At 47.0% G+C, this 16,461-nt stretch overlaps 1 long non-coding RNA gene across 1 annotated transcript; it reads right to left on the minus strand.

The window, feature by feature from the left end:
- Positions 1-9,952: 9,952 nt before the first annotated feature.
- LOC123073524 (uncharacterized) lies at positions 9,953-11,562 on the minus strand. Its single transcript, XR_006435679.1, has 3 exons — positions 11,350-11,562; positions 11,151-11,243; positions 9,953-10,617 (listed from the first exon to the last, which is right to left on the minus strand). It is a non-coding gene; the product is annotated as an uncharacterized lncRNA (long non-coding RNA).
- Between the last annotated feature and the right edge of the window lie 4,899 nt (positions 11,563-16,461).

Below are 16,461 nucleotides of genomic sequence, written 5' to 3' on the forward strand. Positions count from 1 at the left end.
CCGAACGTAGGAGGTCCGTTTCCTCCGTTCTGCGGTACACTAGGCCTCGTTTGCATCGCCTGTTCCGTCCAAGCCCTCCCGATGAACACGACCACGCATTCCGTTCCGACCCAGCCGGTTGGCTCCCACGCGTTCCGTTGCCTCCCGATGAACACGACGCATTCCGTTGCCTCCCGATGAACACGACGCATTCCGTTGCCTCCCGATGAACACGACGCATTCCGTTGCCTCCCCATGAACACGACGCATTTCGTTGCCTCCCCATGAACATGACGCATTCCGTTGCCTCCCCATGAACACGACGACGACGCTGTTTCTCCGTTCCGACCTAGCCATGTACACGAGCCCTGGTCGTACATATGCGCGAGTAGGCGTTCGAGACCCTGCCCGTATGTACACATACGTGGCCGTATTTTCTTTCTTGCACCCTGGCCGCTGTACGTACGTGTACATGCTACGTGCACGCCTCTACTACGACACGTGCGCGCCTCTACATCGACCAATTTGTACGTACACGTTCGCGACCAGAATGACAACGCTACGTACACTTTGACCAGGTGGGTCCCGACTGTCAGGCACTTCCTTGCCTGCGAAGATGTAGCTGGTGGGTCCCAGCAGTCAGGGGGGCGAATTGTTTTGTTTTTTTTTGCCCGGACACACTTCCTTGCGTGCGAAGGTGTAGCTGCTGGGTCCCAGCAGTCAGGGGGGCGAATTGTTTTTTTTGCCCGGACGCACTTCCTTGCGTGCGAAGGTGTAGCTGGTGGGTCCCAACAGTCGGGGGGCGAATCATTTTTTTTCGAACGCACTTCCTTGCGTGCGAAGATGTAGCTGGTGGGTCCCAGCAGTCAGGGGACGAATCGTTTTTTTTCGGACGCACTTCCTTGCGTGCGAAGATGTAGCTCGTGGGTCCCAGCAGTCAGGGGGCAAATCATTTTTTCGCGAAATACGGTAGCCCGTCCGGTGTTCCCCGCTGTCAGGTGGAGGAATAATTATTTTGCGCGTAATAAGGAGGCACTTCCTTGCGGCTGCCGTGGACCCAGCTGTCAGCCTCTCCACGTACAGTCCACGTCCGATGGAAGTCGTTTCTTGACCACGTTGACCACGCCGCGCCGAGAGCACCAGCGCGGTGGACGACGGCGAGGCCTAGGAAGGGGACGACGCGGAGCCGGGGAAGACGCGGCAATGGATGCACACGCGGAGGGGAGTACGAGAGTTCACTGGTTCGGCTGCGCTGCCGTCGCCGCAGAATAACAGGGGGTGTGGGTGAGTGGAGGGATGGCCTGGCCATCGGTGGGAGTAGTAGGGGGCGGTGAGGCCTCCGCGGCAACACAGCTGGCCACGAGAGGCAGGAGCAGGCGGCACGACCGGCGCTGCTTTGGGCGGCTGGAGCAAGAAGACCAGAGGTTGAAGAAGCACGACGGCTGTTGGATGGACATCGTACGGTCACTGCAGCTAGAATCGTTTATATTGACTAAGTTGACAAAGCCCTTGGTACGTCAACTTAGTAGGCCCACAGGTCAGCTTCCAAAACGGTGCGCCCCAGATGTCAGGGGGAGGAATCATTTTTTGGGCGGGTGAAGCTAGAATATCCGAGATTGAAGAAGAAGCACGGCATCCGTTGGATGGACATCCAATGGCCACTGCTGCTAGAACCGTGTGTTGACTATAAGTTGACAAAGCCTTGCATACGCGTCAACTCCGTTTTTTAGGGGACGCGTCAACTTAATAAGGCCAAAAGTGTGTGGCAGAGAACTTATAGCCCATTTGAGATTTGTAAGAATGTGTAGCCCATTTTTGAATTCTAATGGAATTTACTACAGCCCATTTACAATTTGTTAAAAGTACAGCCCATTTCAACCAACCGTTCAAAACAGAATTCAATAAAATTTCCCACATTTTGATGAGATCCGAAATATTTTTATCCCGAAATTTCTAGTCAGATTAAATACAATTTCAATATAAATTTATATTACGTAAAAATCCAACGAAACATTGCGCTCGCAACAATTAATGAAATTAAAATTTTCAATATACAAAAATAATATTTTATAAAATAATCACGTGTTTGGTGCATTTTTTTATAGTTACTGCCCAGTTTTTATAATTACATCCCATTTATTATTTCTTAAATCCCATTTTCTTGTTAAGCCTAATGCATCCCTTCTAGGAAAGATTTACAGCCCAGCGGGGCGGAGAATAACAACTTGACCTTGCCTGGGTATTTCTAAAAAAAAGTACAGCTGGGCTAGCCATTTTCAGCTTGAAAAAAATTAATTTCTGGGCTGGATATCTGGCCTCGGCTAGACGGGCCACAGCCCGCCCAGTTAATACCTGCAGCGATGTTTTCGTTGTTCTTCAGAGGAGAAAAATTAATATCTGTGCTAAAAATCGAAAAATTCTGCAGTGCTCACACCTCAAAAACACAAATACTGCTCGAGCTGCTTGGTCCCAGCTGTCGGACGCTTCTTGTGCAATTCTCTCGTTTATTGACTACTACATAGGTTGACAATGGTGTGGGACCGTTATGTCAGGAAACCAGGAGGAAGCAAAATAAATTATAGTTATATATATATATATATATATATATATATATATATATATATATATATATATATATATATAAAATAAGGAGGCACTTGCGTACGTGAGGCTATGGACCTGGTGGGTCCCCATTGTCATCCTCTCCAAGTAAAGTCATCTCCTCGCCCGCGTGCGCTTTCCGCCCGAAACAGTCAGCGCCGCCCGCTTCCCGGTGCAGGCGATTGCTCCGCCTTCAAACGACACAAGTGCCGTCCGTCCGTCCATCTGCCGCCCACATTAATGATACGCGGTTGCCGAGGCGGCTACTCAGGCGCCACACGTCCGTCCCTCCGCCCGCCCACCATTGCTATATAAACTGCTGCGCCGGCCATAGCCGCAGTCATCCGCATCCGTTCCCTTTCTCCTGTCCTCACCACTACTGCCCACCATGGCTTCCTCGCGCTCCAGCGCTCTTCGGGACGGGCGGACGATGGACCACAAGGAGATGGCAGCCATTGCTGCCGACCGGCTGGCCGGCAGGCAGCCGGAGGATGACGACGTCCCAATGGAGAACATGGTAGTCGACGATCCGGCACCAACCCCCTCCCCCGCGCCATCCTCGCCGCTGCATTGCACCATGACCATCGGCGAGGCCCGTGCCCAATATATGGACAGGGTGAGGCAGATGCGTGAGGAGCAGTTCCGGGAGGCGCAGGCCGACGCCGCCTACAACCACCATCTCCTCCAGGAGCACCTGCAGGCGGAGGAGCAGATTGCCGCGGAGCGGGCGGAGCAGGAGGCGCTGCTCCACTCGTACCGCTCCGCCTGCAAGGGCCGCCTCGAGCGCTGGCGGTACCGCATGCGGGTGGCAGAGGCTGCGGCTGCCTACAAATAGGCTAGCAAAGAGGGCGATGAAGCGGGCGAGGCGCTGTTAGGCGAGACCGAGGATGAGGCAGAGGACAATGCCGGCTCCGACGAGTCACCGCTCCGCTGGCGTCGATGAGGCCCTGCTCCGCCGAGGCCCCGCGGTGCCAACAACGAGGCAGAGGACACCGCCGGCTCCGCCGAGGCCCCGCCCCGCCAACAACGAGGCAGAGGACATCGCCGGCTCAGCCGAGGCCCCACCCTGCCGGCAACGTGGGGGAGGATTTCCACCGCTCCGCTGAGGCGCCGCCCGCCGACAACGAGACAGAGGACATCGCCGGCTCCGCCGAGGCCCCGCCCCGCTGCCAACGAGGCCGCGCCACACAGAAAACGAGGAAGAGTAGAACACGGTAGGTCGCCGCCGCTCGGGTCCAAGTAAGGACACGCTGCTACCCTCCGGTTGAAGCCAAGCTAGCCGGGTTGACCATTGACGGCTGGTTAGCTTCTTGGCGGCAACGTGGAGTCGGAGAGCTGCGCTGGAGAAGAACGCTGCTTCTACTTAACTGCTGGTGCAGTTGGCTGACTGACACGTGGGCCCAACAGGCCACATGTCAGTTACGCAACTGCACCTGCAGTTAAGTCACTGAAGCTTCTGTTCGGCTCAGCGGGACACAGGTGGGTAGCTTCGGTTAATTAATTATACCTCCAGCGCACCCCTTTTTAGGTGAAGAATGTATGAAATGTAATGAAATCGGACATGTTTATATGAAATCCGACCGTGTATGAATGAATTTATTTCGATTAGTTCGAATTCCTGTATCACTGGCATTGGATGAACACGCAAAACAATACGTACTAGCATTATTCCCAGGGTGATCACCTCGTTTGCAGCAGTTTCACATGTACTCCCTCCGGTCCTTTCTAGTCGTGCATACAAGTTTTGTCTCCAGTCAAAGTATCTCTACTTTGACCAATCTTATACAAAAAAATATGCACTTTCACAATGTGCGAAGTAAAAAGGAACAGAAGGAGTACAAAGAGTTTGAGCAGCTTTTTAGCGTTTCTGTACATTGCAATCAAACACACAGGTCAGGCAATTCATAGAGAACATTCAAAACAATCGATGATTATGCATCTCAGCGACTCACATGTCAGAGGCAATATTTACTTCACAACTAAAGAATAAAGAAAAAATTGATCGACGCTGCTGACAGCAAAGGGCGTCCCATTCGAAAATATCAAACGCATGTCTTGCTAAAATCAATGAGCAAAATTTGACAAGGTTGTCCCATTCCAAAATATCAAATGCCTACGATTGTGGAATGGGCAGGGTTTGCCATCAGTTCGGACATTGACATGACACCTCGTGCTAAATAAACCAGTTGTTCTTTTTGTGCAGTTCCACCAAAATCAACCAAATTCGCGCGTAGCTTGTATGATTTCGCCCTTATATGTTGCAACGCCTTGAACTTATCGGCACCTCCTTTCTTGTGGTGGAAATGAATGTATTGAAATCAAGCTGAGCACCCCTGTTTGCACAAATACAAAAAAAGTGATTAGTATAAAGCAAACTGTACTATGAATTGACAGTTTCAACAGGCACATACATGGTCCATGTAGAGCACACTTTTAGAAAAATGGAACTCACCAGAAAGAATCCTAGAACAATATTGTACTCGCGCATCACAGCAAAAAAATGGAGATTTGTCAGTCCTTCTGAGCTAAAGTTAGTTTGGTCTTGTGGGGAGTAATGTAACCATCCTTCAACTCCTCCTTCTGATGAGAAGATAGACAGGGCTTCTTCATCCTGGCATAATCGGAACTAGTCACTTCACGTACTCCATATTCTTCTTCAGAGGAAGATGATCCTATTGTGCAAAGACAAGAGGACTACTAAATGCTAGCATCCCTGTTTGCTCGAAAAAAAGGAAAGGAAATATTTAAAACAACACAGATGAAGCACTTCTCAAGGACAATACCACTTTTTCATGACAGTATCTAAACAGTAGCACAACACCAATAGAGATGACAAAGCTCAATCATATAGATGAAATCAGTTGGCGAGTACCAACCTTTGTCAGGAGGCTTATTGTGTAGAGCATACAGATGAAGCACTTCTCCGGAACCATCTGTTGCTATCTACGGTGGTGGCCATGCTTACTATATACTCCTCGATTAGTTTAATGTTTCCAACATCTTCTTGTGCAGTTCCACTAAAATATATGGTATCTTCAAAGAAGATCCCTATTTGCACAAGTAGAGATAATTACATATTACATTAAGAGTGGCATCAAATCAGTGGCAAAACAATTTCTCGTTCCAGCCATAGCAATAAATTAAGATGCAAAACTATATCATTACTTGTGTCATCACAGTTCCAGTGCTTCATTACAGCACCGGGAGTTGATTTTTGTTTTTCTTTCGCTTGTTCTTCCCCTTCATCACTTGGTTCAATAAAGAAGACAAGCTTCGCCTTCAATGTAAGATTTGGCATGTCAATTAGGGAGCACAAGTATAGTACTAAACTTAATTTTCTGATGAATGTGGCAAAATACAGGCCAGCAGTTGTGAAATATCCTTATCTTACCTCAATGGGATATTACGGTGCACATACAGATTGGAAGTCTTGTCTCCATTTGTGCAGTTCACTAAAATCAAGCAACATTATCGTACAAGTAGCACAACATATGAAAGCACAATGCAGAATCATGTGAAAGAAGGCTAGTACTGACCTCTCATGATGCGGAATTCAAACAACTCACAAGAAGAAGATCTGAACCAAATTCGCCTTAACGGATAGGAAGTAAGATCTCCTCTTGTGCAGTTCCACTAAGATCAAGCAATCAAGCAACTTTGTCGGTGTGACATTTTGGTTGAACTGCACAAAACACTCTTAAAACAAAAGTGTTTTGTGCAGTGCAACAAAAGGTCACAATGGCAACGAGGTGAAGTAGATAACCCTGTTTACACAGAGGTGCAAAGGAAACAATTAGTGGTCAATAACGGTGGATGACACAGAAGCCAACAAAAAGAAGCATCTACCTTATCTAAATGGGAAAGAAAGCAAGACGGTAGCATTAGCATTTCTCAAACGGTGGCGTTGATTAATATTAACATAGAGATTATATTAACAATAAAATTCGTTAAACATGTAATTTGTTTTTAACTGTGGCATTGCATCAATTTTCCAGCGGCATTATTAGAGGGTGTTTGTTTACAGGGACATTTTGGTGTAGGGACTAAAAAAACTCCGTGTCAGTCCCATCTAAACAAAACAGGAGGGACTTTTAGGGACTAAAAGTGGGCATTTGGGACTAAAGAAAGAAGACCCCGAGGGAGTCTTTTTGGGACTTTTTCCAACAGTTGCCCCTGCCACGCATCGCACCTTGTCTCTATTAGTTCATTACTAGGGGTAACATGGTCTTTTAGCATGTCATTTAATAACCTCTCGTCCATGTTTAGTCCCTGGAACCAAGCAGGTAGGGACTAGGGAGTTTTTAACGAAACAGGGCCTTCGATTAACAACAACTAATGAGTTGCACGGGATAGTGGACGCACCAGCACCATGTGCATCTACCGATGTACTGTGGTCATGCACAGTCTGTTGCAACAAAGAACAAACAACCAAGGAGCATATTTGTGTTGGTCCCAGTTTTTTTTTATCTTTAGACACCTTTCCCTATGCGAGTGCAGCAAATCTAGTCCTGCTCAAACTCTACAGCCTTGTCCCTTCCTTTCCTTTTCGAACTAGTACTTTCGCCCCTTCCTTTCCTCTTTGAACCACGTCCTAGATTTATGCGATACAACTTTCCCCACTACTTTCCCCCATTCCTTTCCTCTTTGAACCACGTCCTAGATTCATGCTATACAACTTTCCCCCTTCATTTCCTCTTTGAACCACGTCCTAGATTCATGTTATATACAACTTTTCCCACTACTTTCCCCCCACTCCTTTCCTCTTTGAACCACGTCCTAGATTCATGGTATACATGCAGCTAGAGCAATGCATGTGGAGTAAGTAAATTATACCTTAAGGTTCTTGGGGCGTGGTTCGGTGGGCGACGGGACGGCGGCGAAGAAGAAGGGGTCGGAGGCCCTCCCGCGCCGCCGCTGGGTGGAAAGTGAACAGCTGCGCCAGTAGTCCCTCGCCGACGGCGACAGCGTTAAGCCTCCTTCCCTTCACGGCGGACGGATCCTGCCGGCTCTTCGAGCAGCAGTGAGGGGAGAGAGAGGCCAACGAAGTCTTGTTTAGATCTGGAGAGGGCGAGAGAGTGTGAAGAGAGCAACTACAAGCACTGAGGCTCCAGCGGGAGAGGGCGAGAGAGTGTGAAGAGAGCATCTACAAGCGCTGAGGCTCCAGCGTGTATATATATATACTGGAGAGAGAGTGTGAAGCGTGCAAACCCTAGAAAACATTTTGACCAGTCAAAGAATCCTCTTGGCACAAATTATGCTCAAGTGTAGTTATCGAACCCGAGACCTCAAGTTTGATGAGTGAACAGGCTAACCAGCTACACAACCCTCCCGTTATGTTCAACGAGAGGGAAATAACCTTTTATACATTCCTGCATTCGTGTGACAAGCATGCCGTGTTTTTTTTCGGTGTGTGTGGGAGTCATTGGGATTTCAATCATAATCGTGTCATGTGGCTTTGGTGGTAAGACTATCCACAGTGGTGCAGAAATAATGCAGTCTTAGTCACCTTACCTCTCTCCACGTAGTACGTTGGGTCCCACCAGTCAGAGGGTGAAACAAACAAATTAATAAGAAAAATTAAAAGCGCCAGCGGTGTATCTTACCTCGCACTACTAGATTTTTCATTATAACCGAGGGTCAAATTACCGTCGGATATTTCAGTCCACCGTCGGATTTACATATAACCGACGGTACACCGTCGGCAATCTCCCGTCGGCTATGCTTGGTCGGCCATTACACTTATAGCCGACGGTACTTTTGGTTAATACCTTCTCCGACGGTAATTAGCTGACGGTGAGTCGTCGGGCATGTTTTGGTCTCCAGCTGGTTCACATAAACTCGACAATGCTTATAGCTGACGGTTCCCCGTAGAATATTTATTTTCTGACCGTTATTACTTCCCGTCGGCTTTCACAATAGATGACGGTATATTTGACCCTTTGGGGTTTCTTATAACCGAGAGGAGAATGAAACCCTTCGGGGTTTGCCATAACCAGGAGGATAATGAAATCGAAAGCTATTATGATCGCCGACTGTGTATACACCCCTTCAGGGATTCCTACGGTTGAGAGCCTGACAAACAACATCAATATACAGATTCATCAAGAGTGAAGTCTCTGTTGTTGTATGGTAGGCCATTAGTCACCCCGAAAGGATTGTTTTCCACTTCAAATATACTATCTTATAATTGCACAACCACACATGACCAAGTAACATATAGTATATTTAGCGGATCCAAATTACATCGATCATAATGATCTATCTAGGAAGTTTGAAATGCTAAACAAAAATAGTAACTAAGATATAATGGTCCAAGCATTAAGTTCACTTTGTTGCATATCCTGAAGAAAGATCAGACTCATCTTCATGACCATATGGATCATAACGCCCATTGCCATATAGATAATGACAATCATCGCCATAGACATCATCACCCTTGCCATAGATCACGATTCCTCCGGTATTGTTTCCCACTCCTAAGAAATGAATAGAGTAGTTGTAAGGGAGATGAAAATTGTGTAATCTAGTTGAAATTTAATTGAGCATACAATGACAAAACTTAGATGTTCTAATTGACTGGTTAGCTGCTATCTAACAGTATCACTACGTATTAACCTTTTGATCCTTCACATGCAATTTTCAGGGTAACATGAATCACCAGGAACACATAGTCCAAATAATAAAGATTGAGGACTACACATTGCTCTGTGTACTAAAGGAATAATCTACCAATAAACCACACTGATTTCAATTTCATAATAAGTTTGCAACGGTTCAGAATACATCATGCTTTTCGAATTACTTGTAACATTCATATAATTCAAAGAACATGACATTTTTCTAATTAATTTTATTAATCATATCTCCAGAACCCGCATGTGCTATGGTTACACCAAGATGGACAGGTGATACAGGTAAAAAAAATCCTTATCTGAAAGATACAATGCGGCGTCGATAATCGGTTCATTGGCTTGTTGCGATTACAAAAAAATATATTAACCAAGTACAATGGACATCTACAACCCCACTGAAGTATATACCAACGTTTATATTTTGCAGTAGTAGACTAGCAAACCACTACTGGGCAGTTTGGGCATACAGTAAACTGGTTAAGAATGCCATGTAAAGAAATATATAATTTGTTTGTTCATTCAAAACAAATTAAATAGCAGCAGCTCACACTAAATCTCCACCAACAATAGTTTAGATTATACTACACATACCTAATTAAATTAAGCCACTTCTTATGTTTCGTATGAGAGGTCAAAATCATTCTCCATGGTTAAAGCTACCAGTATTTCTGTATGTACTTCCAATTCTTCTCAACAATGTCCACTTTTTTAGACCCTGGTTCCATTGTTATAATGAAACCAAGCTTTCCATACATTCTCAAAAGCATCATGGTCTCAAAAGTTCAGGACCAAAAGAGGCAAAGCCATTACAGGGAAAAACAAAAGCTAGAAAGGAGGATGCCTGACAGAGGGTCAAACATGCCAAATCATATTGTCTAATGTTGAAATTTTCTCTGTGCAAATGATTTTATTGTAATTGATTATAGTAACATATTTGCCTATATGAATTCAACAAAAAATTTCCCCTGGCACCTTAATTAAGATGGATTTAGTGTAAAGAAAACAGCCAAAAGATAGATTTCTAAGTTATGAGCCACATCTAGGAAAATAGGGCACAAGCAGGTGCATACATTATATATACTACAATAGTACCACCTAGGCAACGTGGTAAGCTAAGAAAACACCTCAAATAAAAAGAGCAGGACTCGAAGCAAGTTATCCGTAGCATGCGTCTTGAAAGCCATTGTACGCTGGCTCAAAAGCGTTACATTGTTGCTCTTCAGATAGACCAACCTTTCACATATATGTTTCTCCATGCTCATGTTGTCTAGAAATAAATTGGCGCATAACTAAATGTGTCAGTTTCATTTTGATGAACATCATCTCGTCCCCTTTCAAATACGACTTCTTGTACCTAAGCTCAAAAGCGTTACATTGTTGCTCTTCAGATAGGCCCAACGGCCACCTGCATGATAACATAGCGTATATAAGAACATCAAATAAGAACCCCTGTACTACATCTTGGAGAAAGAACACACAGGACATGATGTTGACATGTCAGTGGATGCATCAGCCTTAGGAACAGGAGCTAAATGTTACAGAAATACAAAATACTGAAAAGAAAAGCAAAAGCAAGATGAAAAAACTTGGAAAAAGAACAAGGAATGTACGTACTACATCTACATGAATGGAGGACTGCTAGTTAAGTTATACAATAGTGTGAAGTATACATCCCGATTCTGATTGCACATGCTGACATAGTGTCTCTTCTCTTATGTACTAGTCAAACTGCTGTAGCTAGCTAGCCTTGACCAAACATACATGCATCAACACAAGCTAGCTAGCTCATCTCACCGTTGCAAAATGGCCACTTGCTAGTTAATCAAACTATTTTTAACACATAAACTTGACTTTATTTTCCAAACTAATAGGCATGGCTTTGTTTTTCAACCATACACACAAAAAATAGACCTAAACAGACATGCAAACAACCATGACCTCGTTGTAGAACTTGAACCTCACCACCACAGAAGCCAGCCATGTCACCATCTCCATCTCCCCGGTATTCAACTTGAACCACAGGAGCAAATCCTGGACCCCAACCACCAGAAAATAAGCTCACCATCCATTAAACAACACACATACGCCACATATATGACCTGCTCGAGGAATTGCGCAAAGGAAGAGGCGACCGGACCTGGTACAGGCGGGCAAAGGCAGGAGTGAGCGTGTTCTACACGGCGGCATCAGGTGGCCACTCGGATGAGGAGTTTCAGAAGGGGCCGATACATGCCGTGGGAGGTTGAGGGAGAGAGAGAGCAGACGAAGAAGACCGACGCGGTCCTGAGGAGCGGCGTCGAGCACCTATTGGTTGGTTAGATCCGGCAGCGTTGTGGTCGGAGGCTGCCAGATTTGAGGACCACGAGGACGGAGACGAGACTTGAAAGGACACTTCCGCGTCGGGAGGAAGAGCAGGGAGTGGGTGATGTTGCTGGGCCAGGGAGAGCGACGAGGGTGAGGTGCGCAGCCGGATCAACGGGCGACAGCGGGGTTGGCGCATGGCGGCGGCGGCGAAGAAGTTGTTGGGACATGGGAGAAGAGAAGATGCGGCGTGGGACTGGGAGGTTTCAGAGGGAAAGGGGTGGGATGGCAGGACATTACATATCACCGTCGGCTATTACATATCACCGTCGCACATCTCGCTACTGCTCGGGAACACTGTCCAATTGATCCCTCTGTTCACTCACGTACTATTTTAAGTGAATCCTTATTATAACATGCACACAAATTTTGGGCACTTGTATTCGACTTAAGTCAGTGTGCCACCGTATCTCGTATACTTACTACTCCCTCCGTCTAGGTGTAATAAGTCACGTTAGAAGGTGCAACGGGACCAAGGTGCGTGCGTGCGTGTGTGTGTGTGTGTGTGTGTGTGTGTGTGTGTGTGCGCGTTTAACAGGATGTGTGTGTTAGAGAGAGCGACAGATCAACCTACTCCTACAGAGAGATGTTGTGTAGTGTACGGTTTTAGCCGCAAGAGTCAGTGCATCCTCTCGTTTCCGGGCGTGTCCGGTAGGGACATGCGGACAGCTACCACGCCCGCTCCTGACCAGCCTGGCCCACCCAAAGCCCCTCCATCGCCCGCGCGCGCTTCCCGCCCGAAACGGTCAGCGCCGCTCCAAAGAATCGGTGCCGCATTCATGCCCGGGCAGAGCGGACGCGACCTCTCACTGGCGCAAGAGTGATGGTTGCTTCGTCCGTCCAACTTACTGCTGGGTCTATGTGATTTGACGGCTCATTGGTCTTTATTACTGAGGTGGTAGGACTGCTGGATGTCCCACGCTTTCGGCGAAAGGAGGTACTACTACTAGATTACAATTTTCTCCATTCTTACAGCGGAGGCGTGCAAGAGCAGTGAAAACACGCAGGCTCAGTGATTACATGGCCCACCTCACACTATCACCGTGCGACACCTAACTCTTTACATAGTACTCCCTCCGTTCCTAAATATTACTAGATGAGTCCCCGCGCGTTGCCGCGGAACAGCGGTATATCTCTCTGCGCAAAATTATCGATTTCATAGAACTAAAAAAACTCTATAACCGCATGACAAATGTGGTAGCCAAACTAAATAAACTCCCATCATCATTTAGATCATCCCACGTAAGGAAAAAAGATCAGCCAACTCCTACTGCATAATGGGATTATATTTTTCTTTTTGACATGTTAATGGGACTTAAAAGCTCACTTACATGCATGCTACCGGTGCATGCTTGCATGCAGACATGTTGATGTGATTTAAAACCCACTCACATGCATGTGCCACGGTATTTCTGCATGCTTGCATGTGGCTTAGTGCGGAGCCTCTCAACGTCTAGATCAGACGGCTATTATGGACTGATTTACTTCATCTAACGGCTACATCAATTTTGATGATGTGGCTCAAGGAGAGGATAGAGAATTCCTAGTAGTGGGGGCTAGCTATTACTAGTAGATAAGTCTTTGTAGAGATTCCACTACATACGGAACAAAATGAATGAATCTACACTTAAAATGCATCTATATACATCCGCATGTGGTTCATGGTGAAATCTCTACAAAGACTTATATTTAGGAACGGAGGAAGTACTAGTATAGTACGTACTGTAATTTATCAGCGAGATAAATTTGTACAATGCTATGAAGCTTCCAGCTTCTGTTACATGTATCTTGCGTCCAAGGTTGCCCGTTGCAACATTTCATCAAATACAAAGGAGACTAACATGCATGCTATTGCATCTCAATGATTGACAGATCATAGCAAATATGTACTCCCTCCGTTCCAAAATAAGTGTCTCAACTTTGTGCAAACTTTAGTACAAAGTTGTACTACTACTAAAGTTGACACTTATTTTGGAACAGAGGCAGCTAAAGAAAAAAACGATCCATGCAGTCCCTAGCCCTTGAACCGTGAACCCTGACCAGGCTTCAATTTGCTGGCAACGTTCGAGCTTCCTAATAAATGAAGTTTGCAACCTTTTGACCATCGGATCATTTTGTGCAGTTTCACCAAAATCGAGATGAGCATCCCTGTGGCAAAGAAATTGAAGAAGCGTGATTAGAATAAGATTACTGGGACTAGTTGATGAGACATAAACTCATCACAAATACAGTACGTAGAAGCCAGTAGAGGTATGTGCGGGGCAAAGAAGTAGAGAAATATCCACAGGGAGTGATGTGGGCAGCTGGAGCAGTGGTGCAAGCCGGCTGTAAAGGGAGTTGTACCTGAGGGACGTAGCTCAACCTTGAGGAGGGCGGCGGGAGGCGGCAACTGCCCACGTCGCGGCAGTGAGCAAGGGACGAAGGCAACCTCACCGGCTTTGTGAGAGAGAACGGCGGGGACCCCTGATCGGGACGTGCCGACAGTGGGTTTTCGCCGTCGGCGACGGCCACCGCATCTACACTAAGCATCCACCCCTTCCCCAAGCGGACGTGATCCGCCGGGATGTTAGAGATGTGGCCACAGTCGTTTTGTGCGAGAGAGTGTGAAGAGAGCAACCCCAGCAAGCAACCGTGTAGGCTGGCCCGTCCTGACTATGTATATAGTGGAGCGGTTTCCTTTTCTCTCCATATGAACCTATCATATTGCGTACGTGCCACTGAAGAAAAAAAACTTTATTTATAAATGACGCGGCACCTACTACTCGTTCTCCTATAACCTTGCGCTTGGCATCTCCAAAATATTAACCTTGCGATTGGCTCTTCGCCTCTTCGGGAAGTCGAGCAATAATGGTAGTGCAGTATATATCGTTCTGGCTATATGAGACCGAATGAATTGCTGCACGTCCACCACGTGGGCGAGGGTCGAGGGGCGAGGGAGAGTGCTACATACGGAGCAAAATGAGTGAATCTACACTCTAAAATACGTCTATATACATCAGTGTTTGGAGTATGTACTAGTAGTTCATATTGAAATCTACTAAAGGACATATATATTCCAAACAATATGATATAATCTCTATAACCAAGGTAGTAGGGACGAGGAGTAAACGGAGGGAGTAGTAAATTTTTCTCCTCGTCCTGCGAGCCACCGCGCGCATGGGCGAGGGAGCGGGCGTAAGGCGGAGCAAGCTTCACCTCATCCTGCGAGCCACCGCGCCCGTGGGCGGGGGAGACGGCGTACTAAGCAAGCTTCTCCTCGTTCTGCGAGTTGACGGGACACATCAAAAGTACTCCAGTGTATAGAGCCTTGCCTCTAAGGTAGGCCCCACATGGTTTGCCTCTTTTTTTAACATAACACGTCAAGTCGCAATTTGTTTGTTCACCCGTGGTAGACGATCCTCCCTCCACCAAGTGGACAACCAGTACACGTGCCAAATTACCACGTGGGCTGCCTTTTTCGTACAGAAATGAGCTCCACCGTGTACCCGCGCGGGTGTGGTTGGGAAAGAGACGGGAGTACGTGCGCCGTGCATGCACCTCTTCTCTTCGTGCACGTCCCCCACCTACGTGGGTGTGTGTGAGAGATACAAACCGCGTTCGTGAGTGTTTTTTGTTTTGGGGTGGGGGTGGGGTGGGGGTTGATTTCGTGAATTATTTGTGGGAATATGTGTCGATGACATCTCAAACAAAATTTTGCATGCAATGTGTGTGAAATGGAGGCCTATCCATATCATACATAGAGGGTCGGGCAATCCACGAGAAGAGAGGGAGGGGTCATAGCTATCGATAGAGTCGAAGAGAGGATCAAGTGGGTGGGTGCGAGATCGATGAAGAGAGCCATCGAAATTGTGTGTGTGTGCAAGTCAAAGATATAGGGCGACTGGCCTACCGGAACGTTAGAGGGCACATGTCAAGTTTGTGTGTGGCAGGGAGACATGACTAGAGCGCTCGATGTATCGGTGTGTGTGGGGGGGAGGGGGTGGGGGAGGGGTAGGCAGAGGCCTAACTATAGAGGTAGAACGACTCGTATATGTGTTGAGAAGGAGAGACCCAGCTATGTCTTGAGGGAGATCGGTCGACATCCATACATAACTGAAGGACGGGAAATATGATGGGACAGAGAGAGAGAGGAGAGAGAGGGAGGGAGAGGGAGGGAGAGGGGTAGAGTGCTGGATGGGTGATGGAGTTGCTTCTCGAAGATGGTGGGAGAGGCCTACTAGACAAACTGAGGGTGGAACTGCAATGTTATCAATAAGAGTGGGGATGTGTTTCTGTGTGTGCCTGTGCGTGATAGATCTGTCGGGACGCATCCATGGATGATGAAGGGGAACCATGTGTTTGGTAAGCAAACCTAACTAGATCGGTAGATCAATTGTTGTTTGTCGGAGGAAGGGAGAGACACAACTAATGAGGTAGATCGATTGACGTGTGGGTAAAAACGAGTTATAAGGACCTAGCTAGCTATATGTATAGCGAGAGATCGGTCGGTGTACGTCCATTTGTTAGAGGCAAATAAGGCCCAGCGAGACGGATAGACAGAGAGAATGGAGCTAGGAGGTGGTGCGAGAGGCCCAACTACTAGCTAGATAGGGGGAGGAGTGTGCGGTTGTGAGATCGATGAAAAGAGGGGCGAGAGTTTACACGTGTGTCTGACCGTATGAGAGACACGAGGCAAGGACACATAAAGGAGGAGATTGAAGGTGTGTGTGTATGTTGTAGGCAGGCATCGCTGGAGAGGTTTATCGATCGGTGTGTGTCGAAAAGGAGTTGTGGAGACTCTGGGAGAACGACCTAAAGAAAAAAATGAATGTGCCTGGTGGATAGAATGCCGAGGGAGGGGGAGGGTGAGGAGGGCGTGTGCATGCACGAGAGAAAGTTAGTGGTAGCT

This window comes from Triticum aestivum, chromosome 3D (genome assembly GCF_018294505.1).
Source record: "Triticum aestivum cultivar Chinese Spring chromosome 3D, IWGSC CS RefSeq v2.1, whole genome shotgun sequence".
Classification (NCBI taxonomy): domain Eukaryota; kingdom Viridiplantae; phylum Streptophyta; class Magnoliopsida; order Poales; family Poaceae; genus Triticum; species Triticum aestivum.